At 40.8% G+C, this 14,121-nt stretch overlaps 1 pseudogene; it reads left to right on the top strand.

The window, feature by feature from the left end:
* The first annotated feature begins 8,951 nt into the window (after positions 1-8,951).
* LOC116744738 lies at positions 8,952-13,906 on the top strand (annotated as a pseudogene).
* Positions 13,907-14,121: the final 215 nt, after the last annotated feature.

The raw sequence follows: 14,121 nt of genomic DNA, 5'->3' as shown, positions 1-14,121 counted from the left end.
AAAATTATATTAAAGAAATGGAGAGGCATGGAAGATCTGTGCACATTTGTATTTCATAAATATCTCTGTGTCTGCAACAAGGAAAGTGGACTCGGGGGAGGGGAACAAAAGCTAGGAGGACCAGTCAAGAGGCTGCTCTAGTATTCTTGGCAGGAGAGGATGTTAGCCTGAACCAAAGTTGGGATAGAGTGAATGAAAAAAAAAAAAGAAAACAGAGACATTTTGGAGGTAGAATTAATAAGACTTGGAGATTCATTGAACATGAGGTTAACAGAAAGGAAGGGATCAAGGGAAACCTCAAATTTCTGACTTAAGCAAATGGGCAGAGCAGGCAAAATATGACAATCAGAGCAGGATGCATTAGTGATTTCTAGATAAGTTGAATCTGACCTGTTTGTGGGATATTCAAAGGGTTATGTAAAGCTAGGAGCTCTATGTGGGGCTAAGGTTGTGTGTGTGTGTGTGTGTGTGTCTGTGCGTACATGAGTAACACAGAAACAGAGTAGCTCATGTCCATTACTGGCCCAGCCATATCTAGTACTTGTAACAGTCTTTCGGGTCTCAATGGTACAATATCACTCAGCAGTTACGAGATAGTGTGGTGTATAGGAGAGAACAAAGCTTTCAAGTCGGGCACACCTCAGCTTTTATCTCAACTCTATTACTTACTTGCTAAAAAGACTTGGGCAAGTTATTATACTTGAGCCTCACTCCCCATCACCATCAAAAATGGGACTGCTAATCACACTTTACAGGGCTGTCACAAGGCTTAAATGAAATTATATATGTACAAGCATTTGGCCCACAGTAGGCCTTCAGTTATTCTTTAGTTTCTCAACTCAAATAGTTTCTAGTGGTCTTTGCATTCTCTCTCTCCTTCTCCTTCTTTTTTCTTTTTTTTCCAGTCCTCCTGACTCATACCGCTTTAAACTCATACTGTTAATATAAAGCATTATTTCAATTACCTGATAAAGATAAAATTTCTGCCCCATGCCCCCATCTTCCTTTTGTATGCCTTGGCCCTGCATGTGTTTGTAATCCTCTCCTGGCCTTGTCTACATCTAATTTACTTCCTTTCAGTTGAATGTTATCACAAGTCATGAATTGTTCTCACTTCATGTTTACTGCAAACAGATAACCATTATCTCCAATAGGCCTGCTTTGTTTTATCTTAGGCAGATCACATTCTGCAACTTTTTAATTATTTCATTTTATTTCTCTACATTAGGTTGTTTCTCTTCTGCATTGATACTTGGATAAAGAGATGAAAACAAATTTGTAATTTTTTTTTTTTTGCGGTATGCGGGCCTCTCACTGCTGTGGTCTCTCCCGCCGTGGAGCACAGGCTCCGGACGTGCAGGCCCAGTGGCCATGGCTCACGGGCCCAGCTGCTCCGCAGCATGTGGGATCCTCCCGGACGGGGGCACGAACCCGCGTCCCCTGCATCGGCAGGCGGACCCTCAACCACTGCGCCACCAGGGAAGCCCCCAAATTTGTAATTCAATACGCCTTTTCAAACATATTACCACTGGAAGCAAGCTCAGGCCCTTAAAATTTGTTTTGATTGTAAAGTTCAATGACCATATCAAAATTCTTTGGCTGGTGAAGACAAAGACTTTCAGATTCCCCCTTACAGGGAGCTGAGTTAATTTCAGCAAGGGATCTCAGTCAAGTGAACCAAGACTTGGTTGGTTCCAGAACACAGGGCTCCTTCAATTGAGGGGTTACCTAGGGCAGCAGCCACAGCATGTGGGATCAAAGGGTAGGTGTCAGGTCAAATCCAGGAAAGAGAACAATGGCCAGAGAAGAGAAAGCAGTTGCCTTATTCATGGAAATGCATTAGAATGAGAAAAGAAAGGGAACCAATACTCTGGAATTTGGTAAACATAAAAACAAATGGAGAGGGTTTAGGCCATAAACTGCGAGCAAGGGGCAGGAGTATTTAAAGTACCCACTTCGGAGATGATGGTCAAATATCTGATCCCACTTCTGGGCATATATCTGGAGAAAAACATAATTCAAAAAGATACATGCACCCCTATATTCATAGCAACACTATTTACAATAACCAAGACATGGAAGCAACCTAAGTGTCCACTGACAGATGAATGGCTAAAGACGATGTGGTACATATATACAATGGAATATTACTCAGCCATAAAAAAGGATGAAATAATGCCATTTGCAGCAACATGGACAGACCTAGAGATTACTATACTAAGTGAATTCAGACAGAGAAAGACAAAAATCATATGATATCACTTATATGTGGAATCTAAAACATGACACAAATGAACTTATCTATGAAACAGAAACAAACCCACACACTTCAAAAACAAACTTATGGATGAACATAGATGCAAAAATCCTCAACAAAATACTAGCAAACAGAATCCAACAGCACATTAAAAGGATCATATACCATGATCAAGTGAGGTTTATCCCAGGAATGCAAGGATTCTTCAACATACGCAAATCAATCAATGTGATACACCATATTAACAAATTTAAGGATAAAAACCATATGATAATCTCAATAGATGCAGAAAAAACTTTCAACAAAAGTCAACACCCATTTATAATTAAAAACTCTCCAGAAACTGGGCATAGAGGGAACGTACCTCAACGTAATAAAGGCCATAAATGACAAACCCACAGCCAACCTCATTCTCAATGGTGAAAAACTGAAAAGTATTTCATCTAAGATCAAAAACAAGACAAGGTTGCTCACTCTCACCACTATTATTCAACATAGTTTTGAAAGTTTTAGCCATGGCAAACAGAGAGGAAAAAGAAATAAAAGGAATCCAAATTGGAAAAGAAGAAGTAAAACTGTTGCTGTTTGCAAGATGACATGACACTATACATAGAAAATCCTAAAGATGCTACCAGAAAACTACTAAAGCTAATCAATGAATTTGGTAAAGTTGCAGGATACAAAATTAATGCACAGAAATCTCTGGCATTCCTATACACTAACAACAAAAAATCAGAAAGAGAAATTAAAGAAATACTCCCATTTACCACTGCAACAAGAAGAATAAAACACCTAAGAATAAACCTACCTAAGGAGGCAAAAGACCTGTACTCAGAAAACTATAAGACACTGATGAAACAAATCAAAGACGATACAAACAGGTGGTGAGGTATACCATGTTCTTGGATTGGAAGAATCAGCATTGTGAAAATGACTCTACTCTCCAAAACAATCTACAGAGTCAATGCACGCCCTATCAAACTACCAATGGCATTTTTCACAGAACTAGAACAAAGAATTTTACAATTTGTATGGAAATACAAAAGACCCCAAATAGCCAAAGCAATCCTGAGAAAGAAAAACAGAGCTGGAGGAATCAGGCTCCCAGACTTCAGACTATACTACAAAGCTACAGTAATCAAGACAGTATGATAATGGCACAAAACCAGAAATATAGATCAACGGAACAGTATAGAAAGCCCAGACATAAACCCACGCATATATGGTTACCTTATCTTTTTTTTTTTTTTGTGGTACGCGGGCACCTCACTGTTGTGGCCTCTCCTGTTACGGAGCACAGGCTCCAGACGCACAGGCTTAGCAGCCATGGCTCACGGGCCTAGCCGCTCCACGGCATGTGGGATCTTCCTGGACCGGGACACGAACCTATGTCCCCTGCATCGGCAAGCGGACTCTCAACCACTGTGCCACTAGGGTTGGCCCTGGTCACCTTATCTTTGATAAGGAGGCAAGAATATACAGTGGAGAAAAGACAGTGCCTTCAATAAGTGGTGCTGGGAAAACTGGACAACTACATGTAAAAGAATGAAATTAGAATACTCCCTAACACCATACACAAAAATAAACTCAAAATGGATTAAAGACCTAAATGTAAGGCCAGACACTATCAAACTCTTAGAGGAAAACATAGGCAGAACACTCTATGACATAAATCACAGCAAGATCCTTTTTGACCCACCTCCTACAGAAATGGAAATAAAAACAAAAATAAACAAATGGGATCTAATGAAACTTAAAAGCTTTTGCACAGCAAAGGAAACCATAAACAAGACGAAAAGACAACCATCAGAATGGCAGAAAATATCCACAAACAAAGCAACTGACAAAGGATTAATCTCCAAAACATACAAAAAGCTCATACAGGGCTTCCCTGGTGGTGCAGTGGTTGAGAGTCCGCCTGCCGATGCAGGGGACACGGGTTCGTGCCCCGGTCCGGGAAGATCCCACATGCCACGGAGCAGCTGGGCCCATGAGCCATGGCCACTGGACCTGTGCGTCCAGAGCCTGTGCTCCGCAATTGGAGAGGCCACAACAGTGAGAGGCCTGCGTACCACAAAAAAAAAAAAAAAAAAAAAAAAAAGCTCATGCAGCTCAATATCAAAAAAACAAACAACCCAATCCAAAAATGGGCAGAAGACCTAAATAGACATTTCTCCAAAGAAGACATACAGATGGCCAACAAACATATGAAAAGTTGCTTAACATCACTAATCATTAGAAAAATGCAAATCAAAACCACAATGAGGTATCACCTCACACCGGTCAGAATGGCCATCATCAAAAAATCTACAAAAAATAAATGCTGGAGAGGGTGTGGAGAAAAGGGAACCCTCCTGCACTGTTGGTGGGAATGTAAATTGATACAGCCACTATGGAGAACAGTATGGAGCTTCCTTAAAAGACTAAAAACAGAACTACCGTATGACCCAGCAATCCCACTACTGGGCGTATACCCTGAGAAAACCATAATTCAAAGAGAGTCATGTACCACAATGTTCATTGCAGCTCTATTTACAATAGCCCAGAGATGGAAACAACCTAAGTGTCTATCGACAGATGAATGGATAAAGAAGATGTGGCACGTATATACAATGGAATATTATTCAGCCATAAAAAGAAACGAAATTGAGTTATTTGTAGTGAGGTGGATGGACCTAGAGTCTGTCATACAGAGTGAAGTAAGTCAGAAAGAGAAAAACAAATATCGTCTGCTAACGCATATATATGGGATCTTGAAAAATAATACTGATGAACCTAGTGGTAGGGCAGGAATAAAGATGCAGATGTTGAGAACGGGGTTGAGGACACAGGGTGGGAAGGGGAGGCTGGGACACAGTGAAAGAATAGCACTGACATATATACAGAACCAAATGTAAAATAGATAGCTAGTGGGAAGCTGTTGCATAGTACAGAGAGATCAGCTCGGTGCTTTGTGACATCGTAGAGGGGTGGGATAGGGAGGGTGGGAGGGAGGCTCAAGAGGGAGGAGATATAGGGGTATATGTATGCATATAGCTGATTCACTTCTTTGTACAGTAGGAACTAACACAACACTGTAAAGCAATTACACTCCAATAAAGATGTTAAAAAAAATAAAAGAAGACTTGGGGTAATTGTTGAGGAGCAAGGATTTGAGAAGGAATCTGAAAGGAGAGGCAGAAATACTAAAAATAAAGTTTGTTGACCTGTACAAAGAAAAAAGAAAAGGTATTAAAAAAAAAACTTACGGTTACCAAAGGGGAAACGTTGGGGGGAGGGTTAAATTAAGAGGTTGGGATTAACATATATACACCACTACATATAAAATAGATAATCAACAAGGACCTACTGTATAGCACAGAGAACTCTACTCAATATTCTGTAATAGCTTATATTGGGCAAAGAATCTGAAAAAGAATAGATATATGTATACGTGTAAGTGAACTACTTTGTTGTACACCTGAAACTAAGACAACATTGTAAATTAACTACATCCCAATATAAAATAAAAATTAAATTTTAAATAAATATATAAAGTACCCTCTTCAGGGATGATGGTAAAATATCTGAAAATAATATTACAACACAAACTGTGGTAGATAAGGCCAGCTCCTTTTCTTCTCATCCTGAGTGTGACTTTTTGATTTTGTTGACCTGAAATAAACAGACTGCCTGATACTTCTCCAAGGATGAGTTTATTTGTGTCAGCAGAGGATTGCAATTCGGGGTCTGCAATCATGGGAGCCTCATGCAAGTCCCCCCACAGCAAGAGGATAACATTTTTATAGAGGGGAAAAGGAAGTTGGGGGGCCTGTAGTAAACAGAGTCCATGGCTTTTCATTAGCTGAGTCCTTGACAGGAAAGAAAAGGAGTTGTTCTCCTTCCTACTGGGCTTGGCTCACCTCTCAGGGTGAGCGCTCCCCCTACTCGTCTCCCAACTCTAATTGAGGTTTCTGTTTATTAATTTTTTATGATTCCTGTCCAAGAAAATTATACAAAAGCCTATAAAAGATTGCCCCAATAGATAGCCTGCATTTTATCCTTACCTGCCTCACACTTCCCTTTACCCTCTCATCTCCTCAACTCTCCATTTATATTTCCACATCCCCCATAATAGGTACCTAAACCATTCAGTTTCTCCTTTCTCTGCCTTGATCACTCTACCTGACTACAAATTTCATCTATTCCTCTCCTCGGTTATGTATCCCATACATCTCTCTGCCGATCAAGAGACCTAAAAGGAAATATAAACACGGAACAGCCTCCTCCTCGTCCTCCTCCACCATGTACATCAGCTCTGAACAGTGGAACTGGAAAGAAAGGGAACCTACATTTTTTGAGCACCATCTAAGTGCCTGGCACTTAAATACTTGACAGGACTTATCCCGCTGAATCCTCATTATGTTCCAATTTTACAGCTGGGGAAACTGAAGTTCCTTAAAGTAACAAAGCTGGTAGATGGAAGAGCTGGGATTTAGACATTGGTCATTCTGACTCCAAACTCCATTTTTAACAGATCCTAATTTACAAATTGTGCTTTGATGGTGCAATATGAATCATCTCTCCACAATGTCCTCCATCCCCTAGATATTTCTGCCCTTGCTCAATGTCACTCTGGTCCACCATAGGCATGAAGTGCACTAGGGAATCACACTAGAAAGCAAATAGCTCCCAACCACTTTATTTATTTATTATTTTTTATTTATTTTCTTTTTTGCGGTATGCGGGCCTCTCACTGTTGTGGCCTCTCCCATTGCGGAGCACAGGCTCTGGACGTGCAGGCTCAGCGGCCATGGCTCACGGGCCCAGCCGCTCCGCGGCATGGGGGATCTTCCTGGACCGGGGCACGAACCCGCGTCCTCTGCATCGGCAGGCGGACTCTCAACCACTGCGCCACCAGGGAAGCCCCCAACCACTTTATTCACAACTCTGGGTCGCTGGTATGCTTTGCTTTTCTTGCGCATACATTGAAAGATAATGTGTTTTGTGATGTTAATGCTGGCGTGGCATTTAGAGACCCAAAACCTGACTCGGCTTCAAAATCTTATCATGAGATAAATATCCTTCTTGTGTGCCAAAAGGAAAAAAATCAAAATGAAAATGCAATACATTTAATAATCATCCAAATGAACAGGAATGAAAGGAGCTGTGTGGCTGGTTTGATGCCAAGTCACTGCTGCCCTGTCTGACACTGATCTACCACTTTACCTTCAGCTGTTTACTCAGTCCAAGGGCCTCACTTCCTGTTTGATATGCATCCCACGAGCTGCCAGGGCCAGACATCCTGAAATAAATTACCAAATGGACTCCAGGCTAACTTCTTGTTCTCATTATGAATTTTGAGAAGTATAAAGAACCTCCTGTGGACCACAGTGTAGTCCTTTTAGGTATACTGAGAAAAGGTCAGCTTTCCTCTTCCGGAGGATGTATCTCCCAGAGCCCAACAGCAAACAGCAGTAGTGAGATCTGCTGTGTTTATAACCCCTTTTGCAAAAACCTGGTTCAGAGAAAAGACCATGGGCTTTGGAGTCAGAAAGATCTGGGTTCAAGTCTGAGCTCTGCCACCTACTCTATCTGCAACCTTATAATATAATATATGCAGCCTTAGTATGTATATATCACACATAATATAATGACATGCGTCCACCATTAGAGTATCATATAGAATAGTTTCGGTGCCCTAAAAATCCTCTGTGCTCTGCCTGTTCATCCCTCTCCCCTCACTCAATCCTGTCAACATGTGATCTTTTTACTGTCTCCATTGTTTTGCCTTTTCCATAATGTCATACAGTTGAACCACATAGTTTGTAGCCTTTTCAGATTGGCTTCTTTCACTTAGTAATATGCACTTAAGGTTCCTCCATATCTTTTCATGGCTTGATATCCTATTTGTTTTTAGCACTGAATCCACTGTTCACAATGGTGAACACTTTTTAAACAGAAAAGCCCAACTAAGATTTACTGCATCAGAGTTTTTACACATATTTTCACCAGGTCCTCAAGGTGATTCTGATGCACACCTGGGCTAGATAATGGTAAATATTTTCTCCTGGATTTAAAAAGCGTATGCATTATATCCAGACAAAACTATAATTGGAAAAGATACATGCACCCCTATGTTCATAGCAGCACTATTTACAATAGCCAAGACACAGAGACAACCTAAATGTACATCAACAGATGAATGGGTAAAGAAGATACACACACACACACACACACACACACACACACACACACACACACAGTGGAATATTACTCTGCCATAAAGAAGAATGAAATAATGCCATTTGCAGCTACATGGATGGACCTAGAGATTATCATACCAAGTGAAGTTAAGCCAGAAAGAGACAAATTCCATATGATATCACTTATATGTGGAATCTAAAATATGACACAATTGAACTTATCTATGAAAGAGAAACAGACTCACAGACATAGAGAGAATAGATTTGTGGTTGCCAAGGGGGAGGGGGCCGGGGGAGGGTTGGATTGGGAGTTTGGGACTAGCAGATGGAGACTAATATATATAGAATGCATAAACAGCAAGGTCCTATTGTATAGCACAGGGAACTGTATTCAACATCCTGTAATCAACCGTAATAGGAAATAAATAAATAAAAAGCATATGCATTAATGTTCCCTAGATTTAAGGTGATTCTTTTCCTTTGAGGGAAAAATGTTTATTTCCTCCAAGATGGACGAGTCTATGCTCAATCCCAGCATCCCGCCTCAGTCAATGAGTCCTAGTACGGGGAGAATACAGGAGAATCTAGGCAGGGTGGACTCTCCCCTAATAAAGTAAGTTTTGCCTTCAGTTCTTGATCAGTTAGGAGGGAGAAAGAAGAGAAGGGTAATTTGTCAAGAAAAAATGGTAGAAAACAGGAAAAGTGCTAAAATTCCTGACATCTTAATTTTTGCCACATGATAGGCACCCTAGAGACATGGTCTCTTTAACTTTATTTCTATAGGAGGTAATATTTACCTATTTAAAGATAAGGAAACTAAGAGTGTAAACTTTAACATTTGCAGAAGAGAGGATTCAACCTAATGTCTGCCTGTCTTCTTGTACTATTTATTATGTTACCCACTCCAATACAGATTGTAAGAGTTTTGAGGAAAAGGACCACATGTGTCCATTTAACCCAAGTGCTTGACTGACACAAGGTACACAATAAATATTTATGAAATATGTCTTAAATGAATAATTGTTCACAGGAGTGTGCTGCCTCCTTTTGCCAGATTAACTCCAGTAGAAAGTGGAGAAAGATTAGTTAATATTCCTGATATTTTTATGCAATTCACTTTTTGACATTTTTTGATAGCACAGGCCTCAGACAGAGATATCTCTTAAAGCTGTAGATGATTCAGGAAAGCCGGTTAAACCTCAGATTCATAATCACAGTAGGCAATGGTGGTTCATTTCCTAAGCTCACCTTGACACACCTTTTAATCAAGGAGAGCCAGGCTAATGGTGCCTATGATTTATCACCCTTCCAGAAGAACCACAGATCCCATTCTACTGTGTCTTGAACACATTTATAGCTTCTTTAGACTAAGCATCAATTCCCTCAATGTTAAAAAAACAGTCAACAATGAATAAAAAAGTGGGTTTGCTTCTAAGTACATAAAATGTGTTTCTTTATAAATCCTCTCCCAGGGCTCCCAATGACATATAGCTCATACTGTAGTCATAGAATGAGCTGTATTTGCCCCTGGGCCTTCTCAGGCTAGTAACACATTAGACATTTGTGATGTGCATTAATTCTCTCATACCATTCACTGCCTTATATTTCCAAAGAGCTAGTAGCTCAGTGCTAATGAGGGCAAGGTCCCAGGTTTGATTCTTCATGGGCACAGATGATTATCCCTCTCATGTTTAGACATATAAATATCACTGAACCTTGCCAGCTTGGACTATTTTTTCTCCACAAAAAATAAGAATTTTTCTCCAAATTCTTATAGAGAAAAGAGGGTCATTTCAACCTCTGGGTCTCAATGTTCTACTCAATAAAATGAGAATAATAATAATAGATCCTTATTATGTATCTTGTAATGTCCAAAGTATCTAAGAAAATAATGCATATAAATGTACTTAATAAGCATTATAGAAATAAAGGAAAGGAGAAGGAAAGAAGGAGGAAGGGAGAAAGAGAGGGAGGGAGGGAAAAAGGAAAAGCTTTGATAAGATGGTATTAATAGAGTATCACAGTGCCCTTTCATTATTTAGTCTTACCTAATGTCTTTCTGCCATTTTTTTTTATAATAGCAGCCCAATATTTTTCTCAAGGAGCTATCTTTTTTCCACTTTGTGTTTATGTGGCTTGACACATCCCCTAGTTCTAGAGGTGGAACCATATCACAGTTCTCACCAATTCATTTAGTTCCATTTTTTGGACACAGTGATTATTTCAGAATTGAAATAGGCCCACATCAATCCAAAGCAACTTTCAGGACTTTTCCAAAGCAACTGGACAAGGGGCTTTCTCCACAGACTTGGAAAGTGAAAAAGTGAGTCAGCACTGTCTCGGAACCATCCTGACTTGAGAGCCTGCCTGAAAATGGGAAACAAAGTGGAACTGCAGAATCTAGAGATGTAGAGAACTCACTCCTAATGATATTGTTTGAGCACCTGGATCTAGCTATACCTGAAGCTATATTTAAAACTGTCAGCCTACAAATTTCCCTTTTTATTCAAAGCCAGTTTAGAGCTGGGTTTCTATCACTGAGACTAAAAGAATCCTGATTAACATGATTACAGAAAGCAGGAAAGAAGTTCAAATACGTCAGCTCTGCCACTGCATGTCTTTCAGCCTGTGCATGGAAAAAGAAAGAACAAGTTACACACAGAATTCATTTAAATCTTGACTCTACTACTAGTGTTCTAACTAGTGTTAAGCAAATTACTTGATCTTTCCGAGCCTTGTCTTTGCATAGGTAAAATGGAGAGACAGCTAACTACCACGTGGAGTGACATAGAGAATTAAATAAAATGAAATATGTTAAGAGTGTAGCACATTGTATGCACTCTATACACTTCGTCCTACATTCCTGATTATCTCCTAGAAATCCAGAGATGAGAGGGAATTGGACAAGTTCTCACTGATTGTGCCCTTGAGGCTATCAGCTCACATACCAAGTTCCAGGTTCAGTTTTTCATTCACTTGAGTTGCACTGCAGCGTGACTAACCAGATCACTATTTCCAACCCACTGCAGTTATTGTTTAGTTCTCCATAAAACCCAGAATCCTTTCATCAGCGTGTTTTTTAAATGGGGTGAGGGTGGGTTTCTGCAGCAGAGACATATCTCAGGCAGTTGGAAGCACAGTAAGATGGAAAAAAAGAAATCCTGTGTCTAGTCTCATTCTCTGGAGAGCTTTATAAAGGCACACATCTGTTAATGAAGGCATAGATTTGGTCTGTTTTTTAGAATTTAGTCCCAAAACAAACAAACAAGGAAATCCCGAACAATTCAGGAAGCATAAAGTGGGAAGGAAGGAAGGAAGGGAGGGAGGGCAGTGAGGAACCTACGCATATTAAAATAGAAGCCAAACTCAAAAATGATAACTCCTAATTTCTGTCCTTTGCCTGAGGTCAAATCCACTGCTCTCCTTCTCCATCAGTGCCTTCCTAGACCAAGCCATCATCTTTGTCCTCTTGACCTTGGAGCTGGTGTCTGGCAACCTGAAAAATCTATGTCCCAAATAGTATCTAGGATGGTCTTAACAAAAACGAAAACAAAATAATAAATCAGATCATCCCCTACTTAAAAGTACCCAGTGGCTCTGGAATATATGTTGGCAGTTTCTTAAAAAACTAAATATGCAACTACTATATGACCCAGCAATCACGCTCTTAGGCATTTATCCAAGAGAAATGAGAACTAATGTTCACACCTGTATGCAAGTCCTCATAGCAGCTTTATTCATAACAGCCAAAAACCAGAACCAACTCAGTGGGTGATACTTAAATAAACTGTGGTATATCCAAAACATGTCATATTACTCAGCAATGAGAAGAAACAACCTACTGATACATGCATATTGACACAGATTGATGTTGAAAAAAAGTCAATCCCGAAAGGTGATATACTGTAAATTTCATACATATAACATTTTTGAAATGACAGAATTATAGAAATGGAGAACAGATTAGTGAGTGCCAGGGATTAGGGCTGGGGATGGAGGTAGGAGGGACATGGGTGTGACCATAAAAGGGCAACACAAAGCCTCCTTGTGGTGATGGAACTGTTCTGTATCTTGACTGGGGAGATGGATACATGACTCTACACAAGTGATAAAACTGAATGGAACTACGCAGTGTATGATAAAACACACAAAGGAGTACAAATAAAACTGTGGCGATCTCAATAAAATCAGTGGATTATATCAGTGTCAATATGCTGGTTGTGATATTGCATTACAATGTTGCAAGACGTTAACCTTGGGGGAAACTGAGTATAGCGCACTCAGGATCTCTGGCACCATTTCTTACCACTACATGTGAATTTACAACTATCTCAAAGTAAAACGTTCGATTTTTCTAAAAACCACTCGATGCTTTCCCATCCTATTAAGAATAACATTGCAGATCAGTAGTGGGAATGGAGACCTGACCCCAGAGAGCCCTGAGCAGCCCCATCACCATCCTGGCCTAGTTACCATCACACCTTGGGAGGAGCCTCAGCTGCCACAGTGGGTCCCAGTCACCATCACTGCAACAGTGAGCAGCCCCCGCCTGCCTTCAGGGATGAGAAGATCATTGCACCCAAGGGCTTGCGAATAGCCAAATGGTTCAACCTAAGAAACAGATGTGTTGGGACTTCCCTGGCGGTCCAGTGGTTAAGACTCCGCACTTGCACTGCAGGGGGCAGGGGTTCGATCCCTGGTCAGGGAACTAAGATCCCACATGCCATGTGGCACAGCCAAAAAATTTTAAAAAATGAAAGAAAGAAATATATGTGGTTTCATCAACAGGAATGACACCAAGGAAGATGTATTTGTACACCAGACTGCCATAAGAATAACCCCGGAAGTACCTTTGCAGTGTAGGAGATGGAGAAAGGGTGGAGTTTGACATTGTTGAAAAGAGAAGAGAAGGCGGAGGCAGCATGTGTTACAGGCCCTGGTGATGGTCAATATTGCTGCAGATTGTGTGATAGATACGCTCCACATTGCAGGGTCCTCCATGCTGTTAGCAGCATAATTACCAAAATAGTGAGGGTAGGAGAAGAATGTGGGGTGGGAGAGCGCTACCGGGGCCCACCATTGCACATGCGGAGACCCTTCGGGAGTGAACCACAGTATTCCAATCCTCCTGTGCACAGAGCGGGGATGGAGGGTGCTTACAACCAGGGTGCAGAGCAAGGTAGACCCATGAGACAGAATATGCATCAGGTTAGAGACCACGATTCCGCAGGGGCCCTCCTAGCCAGACAGCCTAGAGAAGAAGGCAATGAAGAAGATAAGGAAAATCTAGGAGAGGAGACCTAGAGGTCAATAGCCACCTCAACATGGGTACCGCTGCAACTTCAACTACTGATGCAGACACCCAGAAAACCCTCAACCACAAGGTGGCAAAGAGACAGATGCAGTCTATCCACCTGCTGAGAATTCATCCACTCCCACGACTGAGCAGGGTGGTGCCGAGTAAATGCCTGGCTTACCATCTCTGCAGTCATCGGTTTAGCCATCCAACAAGAAGAAATGAACATGAAATTCCTGCAATAAGAAATGAACAAAGATTGGAGCTGAAGACCTTAACTGCTTGCTCTTTACCTGTTGACCAGATGACTGGAACTATCTGCATTGTTTATGCTGCATGGGGTTTTTATAATTTTTTTTTTTTTTTGTGGTACGCGGGCCTCT

The sequence above is a fragment of the Phocoena sinus genome, chromosome 19, assembly GCF_008692025.1.
Source record: "Phocoena sinus isolate mPhoSin1 chromosome 19, mPhoSin1.pri, whole genome shotgun sequence".
Taxonomy (NCBI): domain Eukaryota; kingdom Metazoa; phylum Chordata; class Mammalia; order Artiodactyla; family Phocoenidae; genus Phocoena; species Phocoena sinus.
The sequence above is the reverse complement of the archived record's forward strand: the minus strand, read 5'-3'. Positions and strand labels throughout refer to the sequence as shown.